The sequence below is a fragment of the Cavia porcellus genome, unplaced genomic scaffold (genome assembly GCF_034190915.1).
Source record: "Cavia porcellus strain 051 isolate PalLab524CR breed Dunkin Hartley unplaced genomic scaffold, mCavPor4.1 scaffold_31, whole genome shotgun sequence".
Taxonomy (NCBI): Eukaryota; Metazoa; Chordata; class Mammalia; order Rodentia; family Caviidae; genus Cavia; species Cavia porcellus.
In genome coordinates, this window is record NW_026947514.1 from 29019698 (window position 1) to 29033100 (window position 13403).

Consider the following 13403-nt stretch of genomic DNA (forward strand, 5'->3'; position numbering starts at 1 on the left):
GCCTCAGCCTCCCTAGTGGTTGTTCTTTTTGTTTTTTATTTTAAAACATTGATGCATGTTCTTGCTGGGCTCAGTGGCTCATATCTATAATTTTAACACTTGGGAGGTAGAGGTGGGACAAGTTTGCAAGTAGCCTGGGTTACATAGTGAAGTCCGAAGTCCTGCCTGGACTGCAGAGAGACCCGTCTCCAAAACAAAGCAAAACAATCTGATGCATGTTTCTTAGTAGAGAATGAAGAAAATAGAAAAAAAAATCCAGTGAAGACAATTTCAACTACCTAGAGATGATATTTGTCCCTTGTCTTTTTTCCTTCATGTAGTATATAATCTGTATGTAATGGGGTTGTTGGTAAAGATTCTTGCTACCTGGGGATTTACCTCAGCGGCATAAGTGCCTTTCTGGCAAGTAAGGGGTTGGGAGTTTGATCCCCTGTACCAAGAAAAAAACCAAAACACAAAAAATTCTTGTTGCTTTTCCTCCCTTCATACCATTTCTCAGGAAATAACATTAACTCCAAGCAGCATTGGTTGATACTAATGGATTAGACATAGAATTCGTTTATTTTAGGTGGATATTCATTCTTTTTTTTTTTTTTTTTTTGTGGTACCGGGGATTGAACTCACTACCTTGTGCTTGCCAGGCAGGCGTGGATATTCATTCTTATAGAGCTGTAAGTACAGAAATACTTGAGAAAAGTTTCTGGGTTAATTTTCTTTTAGGTCAGTGTCCAAACAATTAGATGATTTTTTTTTCTTTTTTTTATTAATACCAGGGATTGAATTCACAACCACACACTTGCAAGGCAGGCATTTATGCCACTGAGCTAAATCCTTAGCTTCAGATGATTTTCTGTTTTTCTTTTTTTGTCTTTTTCATTTATATCGGTACCGGGGATGGAACTCACGACCGCCTGCTTGCTTTTTTTTTTTTTTCTTTTGGTCTTTTTCCTTTTTATCAGTACCGGGGATCGAACTCAAGGCTGCCAGCTTGCAAGGCAGGTGCTTATGCTGCTGAGCTAAATCCCCAGCCCCACCAGATGATTTTCTTAAACAAACCAAATTACAAATTCAGCTAGAGTATAAACTCATGGAAACAGGACAGTTTTTGTGTCCTAGACAGTACTGTGCAGACTGGTAAGCACTTTGTCAGCATAGAAATACTTATTGATTAATGTGATATCATATCTCAAGTTTTTAAAAGTGGGTATCATGCATAGTAAGTGATATAAACAGGTATACAGTGAAGAATTTCCTACTTCACATACTTGATTTCTTTGAGAATAATTACCAATAACAGTTAACTGCATCCCATTCTGAAATTTTTCATGTATATTTTTGAATGTATGTATGTTCAGTGAAATCAAACTCAGTACCTTATGGTTGCCAGGCAGGTGCTATGTCACTGAGCTATATCTCTAGCCCTATAACTTATTCTTTTAATACCTATTTGAACAGTTACAAAAATACACTGTTTAGATAGGGTATTTTATCAAATGGTAATGTGAAATTTTAAGTTTGGATAGTATTTTGTTTGTCACTGGAGATTGAAATCAGGGAGAGCTAAGCTATGCAGAATGATTAAAAATATAGGGAGTTGGGGCTGGGGATTTAGCTCAGCGGCATAAGCGCCTGCCTTGCAAGTGCGCAGTCGTGAGTTCGATCCCTGGTACCGGTTAAAAAAAAAAAAAAAAAAAAAGTAAAAAGTATAGGGAGTATTTAAAAGTGTAACCTGGTGTGGTGACACATGCCTGTAAGCCCAGCACTTGGGAGGCTAAGGCAAGACAACTGCTGTGAGTTCAAGGCCACGTTGGGCTACATAGTGAGTTCAAGGTCTCCCTGAACTCTTTGGTGAAAATCCTGTCTCAAAAAAGACAGAATATTTATTTCAGAATATTTATTTCTTCTTGCTTCAGATATACTTAGCCCATCTTTTGCCATATTTTGAAGCAAGGAAATCTTTGTGTCTGTAGTTGCTTTGCTGTGGCTGTCGTGGTGTCCTGAACTGATTCATTGTGTTTACTTTGTCATTTTGACTTTGGGGAAGAACCAGAAGGCCTTGTTGGTATCAGATCTTACGGAGGATGAAGACACTCATATTTTTGTAAGTTGGCCTTTACCATTGGATAGCGTTTGCCGGTAGCATTCAGTGTATTTTTAATCATAAAGACATAAAAAAAGACCTCTAGAAGTGTATTGGAAAGTGGCAAGACCCAGCACTCCAGAGACCGAGCAGGAAGATCACCTTGTTTGAGGCCAGCCTGGGCCAAATAGTGAGACCCTGTCTCAAAAAAAGAAAAACAAACCAAAAAATGGTTTGATATAGCTCAGCAGCATAAGTACCTGCCTGACAAGCACAAGGTCCTGAGTTCAATTCTTGGTAAACCCCCCCCCCCGTGGCATTATTGATGGGATAAGTGTGTTAGAAGTATTTTGAGAGTTTAATGGCAATGTGTCTTATATTCATCATATTTTTCAGATACTCCTTGTATAACCCCAGCCTTTTTTTTTTTTTTTTTTTATTAATGTTTTCATGTTGAGCTAGGCAAGTTTTCCAGGCTGAGTTTGAACTTGGGATCCTGTGCTTCAGTCTTCCAAGTAAGTGGTACTGGCAGACATGAACCACTGTGCCTGGCTAGATAATACTAAATTTCAGAGCCTCATTCTCTTTCTTTCTTTTTTTTTAATTTTAAAGAGAAAAAAACAAAACTCAAGAAACAAAGAAATGACAAAAATAAAACGACAAAAAAAAACAATAGTGATACAGGGTTTTAAGCCAAGATGATAGGAATTTTTTTTTTTTTTTTTTTTTTTTACATTGTTTCCTGCATGGTTTATCTCCTCAGTCACTGCCCAAAGGACTCTGAGAAGTTGTAGGAATATGCAGGCCCAGACACAAGGCCCAGCTTCTTCTCCACCGTTGTGGAAAGGGACTGTACATTACGGGGCAGAGCCCTATGCCACCTGGACAGAGCCCGGGGAGAGTGACCACCTGGGGTATCCACATTGGAGATGATAGGAATTTAACAATGGTTGTTACAGTGCATATTGTTATCTTCAGTATAGTTGCCGAAGTTACCAGTTACAGGCATGGGAAATTGATCAAACAGTATAATTTCCTTTTGAGCAGTTTCTTTCCCTTTTACTATATCTGAAACCCAGCTTAAGTTGTACTTGCCAGGCAGAGGTTTGTGCCGCAGAACTATATCCCCAGCTATGTATTGTAACTTTTTTTTTCTATTGTTACTTTTGGATCTTATTTACTCTTTCAGTTTCTTACACTAGCCAGACTCAGTTATGATGATGGTTTCTGGTTGCGTCCATACACCTATAAAGGCCTTGAGTTTATTGCAGAACCTCTTTTTTTTTTTTTTAGTCTTTTTGAGACAGGGTCTCACTATGCAGTTTAGGCTGGCCTTGAGCTCACTTTGTAGCCCAGGCTGGTCTCAAACTTGGAAATAATTATCCTGCATCAGCCTCCCAAGGTGCTGGGATTATAAGAGTGTACCACCATGTTTGGCTTTTTTAGCACCTCATTTTCTTAACCTCTGAAATATTTCTTTGTATGTCCTCTGGATTCTGGTTTTGATTCATGACAGCTAACATTTAAAGAGAGTACTTTAGTGTCAGGAACAATTCTTGTTTTTGAGACATTTTCCCCATGTGGTTTAGGCTGATCTTGAAGTTGTGGTTGTCTTCCTCCTCAGCCTGTCAAGTCCTAGGATTGCAGGCGTGTGCCACCTTCCCCAGTAGGAATGATTCTTAACTCCTCTTCCTCTTTCTCCTCTTTTTATTTTTTTTAAGACAGGATGTCACTGTGTAATTCAGCCTGGTCTTGCATTCAGCCTGCATAATCCAGGCTGCACTCAAAACTCATACAGATCCTTATGCCTCAGCCTCCCAAGTGCTGAGCTTTCAAGTGGGCACCACCACGCCCGGCAAGAAATGATTCTTAACACTTTACTTGTATGAGATCATCTATCCTAATGATACCCATGTATTAATTTCATATTGGTGCTCTAACACATTTAGTGGCTTAAAACAACACAAAAATATTCTTTTCCAGTTCTGAAGTTCAGAAGTGTACCATGGCTTAACAGTGCTGTATCTTCTAGAAACATTTTTTGTTTTTCTGCTTTTAAGCTTCAAGAGTCTCTGCCTGTATTCCTTGGTTATGGGTCCTGTTATTTAACTTCAACACTGTCAACTCTCGTTGCCATCCTCTTGTCTCTGTCTGCTTTCACGCTCACGTTGTCTTGTGTATCTTGCCTTTATTGCTCCCTTTGAGAGTCCTTTTGATTACATTGGGCCCAAAAAAAGAGCCCAGAAAAAAAAAAGCAGGGGGGCTGAGGATTTAGCTCAGCAGCATAAGCACCTGCCTGGCAAGTGCGAGGTCGTGAGTTCGATCCCTGGTACCGCCAAAAAACAAAACAAAACAACAACAAAAAGACAAAAAAAGAACCCAGAATAACCTTTCCATCTCTGAGTCCTTAACTCAGTCACATCAGCAGAGTTCCTTTTGTCACATCAAGTGACATCTTCACAGGTGTCAGGGATTGGAACTTCCCCAATATGGCTGGGGGAAGGCAATATTCAGTGAAGCATACCGACTGTTCACAGGTGAGGACACTGAGCACTGAGACAAGCACTTTCCAAGATTAAGTTACAGTAAGTGGCAAAGGATTTGAACACAGGCATTTGGTTCTGAAGTTCGTTCTTTCTTTCTTTATTGTTTTTTGAGATAGGGTTTCACTATGTAGTTCAGGCTGGCCTTGAACTTACTTTGTAGCCCAAGTTGTTTTTGAGCCTGCAGGGATCTTCCTGCCTCAGCCTCTCAAGTTCTGGGATTACAGGTGTGTGCCACCATGCTCAGCTTTGGTCTAAAGTTCTGGTTTGGTGATGGCAAACCTTTTAGAGCTTGTGATGATACAAACAGCCCACTGTAGTAAGTGTGCCATAGGTTCACCATCACTGTTCTAGCTCTTAACTATTTCTGTTTCTGACCAAGTCATTTAAATTTTCAAATTAAACTAAGTGTGGTTAATAGCACCAACTCACCCATTTCTCACAGCTGCTGTGAGGATCAGATGAAACATCATTCTTCCTAAATATGATACAGTACTGTATTATTACTAAAGAACTCTTTTTTTATATTAATTAGGCCCTGAATTGTTTTCTTTCATGTTTCTAAGTAGTCATAAATTTGACCATTTTCAGTGTTTTTCATAAGAATAATCTTAGTATCTTGTAGGCTATTACTGTTTTTTATGGTTTGCTCAAATTCTGTTTCCTAATCTTTGTTGCTTTTGATTGGAGAATTAACTCAGTTTCTTTTAGGAAACCTAAATGAATTTTTTTCTCTTATCACTTGGGAGGCTGAAGCAGGAGGCTCACCATGAGTTCAAGACCAGCCTGGGTTACAAAGTGAGACTATGTCTCAAAAACCCAAAAATGGGGCCAGGGATTTAGCTCAGAGCCACAAGTGCCTGGCTGGCAAGCTCTAGGTCAAGAGTTCGATCCCTGGTACCAAAAAAACAAAAACAAAAAAACCCCAAAATGTAGAGGCAAATGCCTATAATCTCAGCATTTGGGAGGCTGAGGCAGGAAAACTGCTACGAGTTTTAGGCTAGCCTGGGCTGCATAGTGAGTTTAAGGCTAGCCTTAACTACAGAGCAAGAGCCTGTCTCCAAAAAAAAAAAAAAAAAAAAAAAAATTGGCCTCCCCACCACCCTAGAAAGACTGCATAGGAATCTTTTGCAGAAGATAAGATGTATTTGTATTTATGAGAGACACTGATGAATCTGAATGTGTGGCAAAGTTTGTAGGTAGAAAATAGGGATGCAGATCCATTGGTGAGAGGAATGAGGGAATAAGAGAATTCTAGCGACTTCTAGGCATTTGGTTTGTGCATATACCACCCTCTTTAATGCATCAGATTTTATTTAAATTGGTAAAGCTAAGAACCTGATAGTATCATAAATAATTTAGCATCATTTGGGATTATTTAATATAGTGGTTTTTGACCAGGGTAGATTTAACTTTTTCAGGCACATTTGGCAATGTTCAGAGGCATCCTTGTATGTCACAGGTGGAACCTGGGGGCCATAGTCCCTGGCTAGTGGGTGCAGGCCAATAAGCTGCTAAGTGTCTTTCGTTGGACATAGGGTAGCTCCTAAAAGAATCATCTGGAAAAAAAAAAGTCATCTGGTAAATAACGTCAGTGCTGAGAAAGAAACTGATCTCCTAAAGTTTCAGTCTAATAGATTTGAATTCTAATGAAGTAGAAATAAATCAGAAACAAGAAAAATTTTTTTAACCAAACAGCAGTTCTTCCAACTTCTTTTAGTTTTGCTTGCTTTTCACAAGTAATTGTGTGTGTGGTTCAGTCAGTATTCTCTTTTGGCATATTTTGTAATCTCTCTAGTGAAATGATTAGTCTTTCTGGGTTGTAGTCATTGATTTTTTTCTAGGTTTCAATGGAACTGTACTTGGAAAACCAAAGGACTTACAGATCCATTATTTAGAGCCCATAATAAATAAATAATCCATGCTGACTAGTCATTTATAATTTCCTGAAGCCATAGGCAAAACCCTCAGCAAATATATCAAAGGTTAGAAGAATAAAGTTTCTTGCAGTTAGGATTTTTAGATGAAGAAGATGGCATTTTCCCATCTTTTGGGTCATGAGGGAGTAAGACATTTTGCTTTTCAGGATGTTTACTGGTTAAGGTGGAAATGGGTGAAATATTAAAAGATATTTTTCCCCTTACTGTATTTTTTTTTTTTTAAACCCACACAAAGCTGGGCATGGTGGCACATGCCTGTAATCCTAGCATTCTGGGAGGCTGAGGTAAAAGGATCACAAGTCTGAGCTCAGGGAGACGCTGTCTCAAAATTAAAAATATAAAGGGTTGTAGCTCAGTTGTAAGGTCCTATATTCAATCGCTTCACCAAAACAAAACAATCCATACATGGTTTTTGATTTTTAAAAATTAAAAAAAATTTTTTAAATTAATTAATTAATTTTGGTGCCAGGGATTGAACTCATGCTTGCTAGGCAGACATTTATACCACTGAGCTAAATCCCCAGCCCTGTTTATCCTTTTTAAAAAACTAGCTCCCCCCTCCCCCCGGTTTTTTTTTGAGATGGTCTTGCTATGTACTTCAGGCTGGCATTGAACTGGTGATCAGTCCTCTGGTTTTAGCCTCTGAGTGCTGGCATTACTGGCAGGCACTACCATGCCCAGCTTCCTTTATCTCTTTTCTACAAATTAAATCTGGCTCTCTTCTTCCTGAGAGAGCAGAAAAGCAAGCTGCAGAGGAGTTTTGCCTGTTTCACCTTAATGCCAGCTGACCTCCTGTGAGAAGGAGCATTAGGAAGACCCAGGAATTTAGCTCCTCTCCCTTCCCCTCGCCTCAGCCTCCTTTTCCTCTTTTTCTTTTTCCCCTCCCTCTCTTCTCTTCTTTTTTATTTTCTGTTTGAGACAGGGTCTCACTATGCAGTTCAGGCTGGCCTTGAGCTCACTTTGTAGCCAAAAATGGTCTTGAACTTGTAGGGATCCTTCTGCTTTAGCCTCCTGAGTGTTGGGATTATAGGTGTGTGCCACCGTGTCCATCCAGGAGCTTTTCTTGTTAAAACCTGTGAAGTGAAGTCCTTATGCTGATTGTGTAGGTCTAGGAGGAAGCTCATGGCCCAAGAGTGGTCAGTTAGAGGCTAACAAAGTGTGTGGCTAGGCCAGGCCCTGCTGTTCAGATGTAGCCTTGGAAACGGGAGCTCAAGAGTCCTCTTCCCTTCAGACAAGTCACTGGTCACCTCACTGAGCTCGCTCCTTTAAGGAGACCCATCATTGTTTGGCTGCTTCACATGTTTACAGTCCCAGAATAGTGCTGCTCAAAATACGGGGACTTTGCTTTTTTTTTTTTTTTTCCTTGAATTGCTTAAAAGAGACTAGTATTCTAGTGGGATTCAAGAATAGAAAATCGTGGAGGATGTTTTCTTATTGTAGGGAAATACTTTACCACACACTGGCTGTGTTGGCATGCCACGTTTCTGTACAGCCCTTGTCTTAGCTCATTTGCTGTTGGCCTTCTGGGTCCTGTCCTCTGGCTCCTAGGCTAGGGCCATTTCTTGGAGTTTGCTCTTTCCAGGCCCTCTGTTTCAGATGAGCCAGCAGATGTCCCCTAGGCCTTGATTCTAGTCAATAGAGAATAAACCACTAGGTCTTTTTTTTTTTTTTTTTGTCTTTTTCCTTTTTATCGGTACCGGGGATCGAACTCATGACTGCCTGCTTGCAAGGCAGGCGCTTATGCCGCTGAGCTAAACCCTCAGCCCCAAACCACTAGGTCTTAATCATTGAAATGGTTGAAATTTCTCATTTGTATCATTATGTGGCCAGTGTAAGGACAGATCTTGGGGCTGTGGCTGGTGGTCCTTTTGGAGAATTCTGCTCAGAATGTGAACCTGTTTACTATTAGGTTCACAGGTGCCATCTAAAATAGGTAACAAATGAGCAGGGCGTAGGGGCAAGGGGGTTGAGGCAGGAGGATTGTAGTGAATTTGAGGCCAGCCCAGCCTGGGCGACAGAGTGAATTCAAGGCCAGCCTGAACTACATAGTGAGACCCAGTCTCCAGAAAAAAAAAAAAAAAAAAAAAAAAAAAAAAAAAGTAACAAATAACTGTAGATCTACTTAGGAGCTGTTTGTCAAAATAATAAGAAATAATTGGGTGAGTGGCAGAGCCTCCCTCCCCTGCTGCCTTTCACTCACAGAAACCCAAGTAAAAAGCCCCCTTTGTTTAGTGGTGGTGGTAGCGGAGAGACACTGAACAGGATTACTGGGAAACAGAGAGCTGAGGATGATTCAGACAAACAGAAAGTTGAAAGGACTTCTATTGTGTGCCTTGATTTTCTGCTCAGCATCTTGCAAGTCCTCTGAGCCTTCTACTCATTCAGTTATTTCATTCTTGTGGCATTTAACCTGGGAGAATGTCTTGTTTAGTACAGAGCTGGGGTAAATTCAACCTATATAAACCATCAAAACCACTGTGAGTCAGCTTTATAGGGAACCTGTCTTTAACTATTTTAAGTTACTTCTTTTTGTGTGCCCTTCTCTTTTTGTTGTCTGCCAGTTTGTTGAAGTGATTGAATTCTTTGAAATTGGGTAGGAGTTGGCTTTTTGAGCTAGGGTTAACATAATAGGCAGGTTTCTTGATAAGATGACCTTGTTTTCCCTGTGGCTGCATCTGTTAGCTGTACCACCTAGAGGTACAGCTCAAAGATTAAGTAGCATAGAAGCACTTCTGATGGCTGGCTGAACTGTTGGGGGAATCTTGCCTGCTTTGAGAAGAGCTGTGAGATCATTTCTCTCTGAGGTTAGAACTGTTAAATGCACTGAGCACTTTTTTTTTTTTTTTTTTGTCTTTTTGAGACAGGGTCTCTGTGCAGTTCAGGCTGGTCTTGAGCTCGCTTTGCCTCAGCCTCCCAAGGGCTGGGATTACAGGCGTGAGCCACCACGCCTGTCTGCACTGAGCACATTTAAATTGGGGTTAGGAAATCAGAGGAAAGCTAATGAGAGACTATAAAAGAGAGAAGGAAACAAACCTTAGAAAGTTCTAGGCAAGAAGAGTTGGAGGCACCCATGGAAAGAGACACCAAGGACTTTTGGAGTCAGGAAAGAGCAGGTGCTTTCTTAAAGAATGCTTTTGTCCAGTTTGACCCTCTTTCCAAGGGCTTTTACCTGCTTGACTGGTTCCTCTTGGGGATGGCTGGGTTCTTGAGCAGAGATGGGAACCAGCTAGAGAGAGAGCTGAGTGCTGACCTCTTGTCTTCACTGGAGGGTAGTGTGGCTTTCTGGTAGCTCCTGTATTTTTTCCCCACCTTCCTGATCTTCAGCTTAGATTATTACTGTGTCTTTTGACTGTATGCTAGTGCTCGAGAAGAACTAATAGAGTCTGGTCCTGACATGTCGACACAGACATCCAGGTGTAGTACAGCCTCCTTCTTTATCTAGATCTAAAATATTTTCCTTACTCTACAAGAAGACACTATACCTAGTTAGCAGTCCCTACAGGGCAGTGACTAGTTTGTTTATTTTACTTACTACATGTTTGTTGTATGTAATGATCATCATAGGGAATATGTACCTGTACTTAGTGTCTTTATTCTTATTTTTTTCCATTCCCCTCCCCCATCAATATTTTATCCCCTTCCTGTTTATAAAAGCTTTGTTTCCATTTTTTCTTTGCTTTTTTAAAACCCTTTTCCCCTTCCCCTCCATTGTTCCTATTCCCATTTGAACATGTTCTTCTTATTTAGAACATTTTTACTAGACAATGATTTTTTTTTTTGTCTTTTTCGTTTTTATCGGTACCAGGGATCGAACTCACGACTGCATACTTGCAAGGCAGGCGCTTGTGCCACTGAGCTAAATCCCCAGCCCCTAAACAATGATTTTTGACTCCCTTGTTCATCAATGTTAGGCCTGAACTAGGTACTCAAAAATGTTGTTCGGATTTGAGTATCTTGCTTGCTTATGGTTCTCTGACACAATATCTGGAACTGTGTAATTTGTAAGTAATTGGAAGTTTTCTCCTCAGTTCTGTAGGCTGAATTCCAAGATCAAGACATCAGGTTTGGTGTCTGCTGAGGTTGGGGCCTCTAGTTCCAAGATGGTGCCTTGAGTGTTGCTTCCTTCAGCCAGGGACAAATTCTGTGTCCTCACATGGGGAAGGGAGCAAACCCATCCTTCAAGCCCTTTTATCCCACCCATGAGAAGTTTACCTCCTAAAAGTCTTACCTACTATTTGGGGCTGGGGATTTTAGCTCAGCGCCATAAGTACCTGCCTTGCAAGCATGCAGTCGTGAGTTCGATCCCTGATACTGATTAAAAAAAGAAAAAAAAGGTCTTACCTCCTATTATCACATACACTGTGTGAGTTTTGGGGGGATGCAAACCAGATTATCACATGAGCTAGTAATGAGGAAAAAGAGTCAGTTAATTCAAACTTTGGTGAGTGTCAACTATATGGTTACACAAAGATACTGAGGAGCACTGAAGCATGGCCTTGAGAGATGATGACATAGTGAGAACAGATAACTATAGATAAGGTCAGGTGCACAGTGTTGGAGGGTGGAGTGTACAGAGAAGATACAGGAATTCAGAGGCAGCTGATTTATGTCTCTGGAGGATCATTATCTTTACTGAATTTAAAGAGATATCCTACATTATTCCTTCATCAGGGCTTCACTGTCACGTTCTAGAGAGATTAGAAATCAGGCCCCTACCTCAGGCACCAAAGATCCCTTTATAAAACTGCGTTGTCTCTTAAGATTTTTAGCATAAACTGAGAACATTTTAGCAAGTCTCTGCTGTAGTAGTGCGTAGTAAGTCTTGGAATCATGTCAGATTCTTTTCAAGAAGACTGAATGCTTTCTTATGAATAATAAATGTAGTATGCAATCTTACAACAGCGTTTTTTATTTTTTAATTTTTTTTTGGGTCTTTTTTGTTACAGGATCTCACTGTACAGTTCAGGCTGACCTTGAGCTCAGGCTGGTCTTTAATTCACACCGATCCTCCAGCCTCAGCCTCCCGAGTTCTGGGGTTACAGGCATGTGCCATCATGCCTGACTACGAGTTTTTTTTCTAATTGAAAAGACATACCCTTTTGAGGTGGGGAATGGCAGGTATTGACTAAGTATCCTCCTTGTTCAGTTGTCCCTGTTTCTTTAATGAAGCATTTGTTGGAAACTTTCCTGTAGAGTTTTTGTTTGGGGTAATGGAAAGAAGATCTCTGATAGTGCTGAGTACTGTGGCTCAGCAGCAAACAGGAAGCTACAGCAGTGTCAGTCAGTCAGCACTTCTAGCAGTTACTGCATGGCTAGTACATTGTCTCTGTACATTGTAGTGTTCACTGTACATTGTCTCATGTAATCCTCACGGCTAATCTGTGAAGCGGGTTGTGGTTTTAGGTGATGGTCCGTGAGCTTAATTGAACCCATGGTAGTGATGCTATGCTGCTCCCTGCCTGAGAGAAGACAGCATCTAGACATTGTGCACCATGTTCATTGCCTTGTATGTGCTGGGCACGGTGCTAGGGGTAGAGTGGTGAACAGCACATGTGATGCCCGGGCTGTTCTGGTTGGGCATCTCAGGGCTGTGAGGACTGGACCAATGTTAACAAAGATGCTGGGTGCGGAGGAAGGCTCAGAGCAAGAAGGCTGTGCCCATGCTGTGCTCTTCTTGTCTTCTCTCTCTCTTTGTGCCTATACCGCTAAGTCCTCACCTTTCCCAGAGCTCCACATCAGTCTTCATTGTGGCCCAGTTCAGTTTTGTCATGGTGTGTCCAAGAGTGCTGCGCCTGCCCTCTGGAGGTTCCTCAGGAAGGTTTCTGGAGAATGACTTGATGTCCATGCCTCTGAAGTCTCGGAAGCCTTTTTATTTAGATAAAAGTGCACAGTGGCTCTCTGAAGAACTGTGTGTGGTTCATCTCTACGTAGACACAGTGTTTGTGTGAGGGCAGAAGAGCAGTGGCAGTGTCCGTGAGACAAGGGTCAGAACCACCAGCCCTCTTCGTTAGAAGACACGGGAGGGGAATTCCTGACCTCTCTAGTCATGGGGCACTTGGGGGACACTGGAGCCCTAGAAAGTGCTCTTTGCTCTTACCGGCTGTGCTCAGTGTGCTGTGGGGCCAGCCTTCTGACTCCAGTCATCTTAGGAAAACATTTGTTTGAGAAACACTTTTGTTGTTACATGAAACTATGGACACATACACGAGTAAACAGGAAATGGGTACTGCTGTTAGGATAGAGTGAAAGGAAATTTTCTAAACTTGCTGTGTTGGGAAAACAGCTTCAGTAGGACTTCCTGGTGACAGGGTTTTACTGTTGGATTAGAACCTCTTTATTATTTGGACTTTATTTTTTTTCTTTTCAGTACCAGGAATCAAACTCATGACCTTGCATCTGCTGGGCCGGCGCTGGGCCATTATGCTCTATCCCTGGTCCTCATTTGGACTTTAAAAATAGACTTGACTACTGGTCTGTTCAACACATTTTTAGTGAAATCTTATTTGACACTTAGGCTATGGGCATAAATCATTGTCTGATGTTCTTTTAAACATGCTGGTGGCTTTGGATTTCTCAGGCAGAGCTTGCTTACTTTCTTTTTTTTTTGTCTTTTTCATTTTTATTGGTACCAGGGATCGACTGCCTGCTTGCAAGGCAGGCGCTTATGCCACTGAGCTAAATCCCCAGCCCCCTTGCTTACTTTCTTTGCCTCTCTAGCAGAAAGCAAAATGTTACCAGAGTTCTGTATTTGTGATGACCTAACATCTGGTCAGTGATGGACATGAGGTGATGCTCAGTACATGTCTGTGGGCTTAATGAAGGGATTATGTTCTGGTGTCT

The 13403-nt window shown here is 41.2% G+C and overlaps 1 protein-coding gene and 1 non-coding gene across 4 annotated transcripts in view; one reads left to right on the top strand and one right to left on the bottom strand.

Moving 5' to 3' along the window:
• Zfyve1 (zinc finger FYVE-type containing 1) overlaps positions 1-13403 on the top strand; it is a 56113-nt gene that overhangs the window by 6532 nt on the left and 36178 nt on the right. The gene's annotated exons all lie outside the window — the stretch shown is intronic.
• On the bottom strand, positions 2814-3007 carry LOC111757612 (small nucleolar RNA SNORA73 family). The gene has a single exon (XR_002791915.1). It is a non-coding gene; the product is annotated as a small nucleolar RNA SNORA73 family (small nucleolar RNA).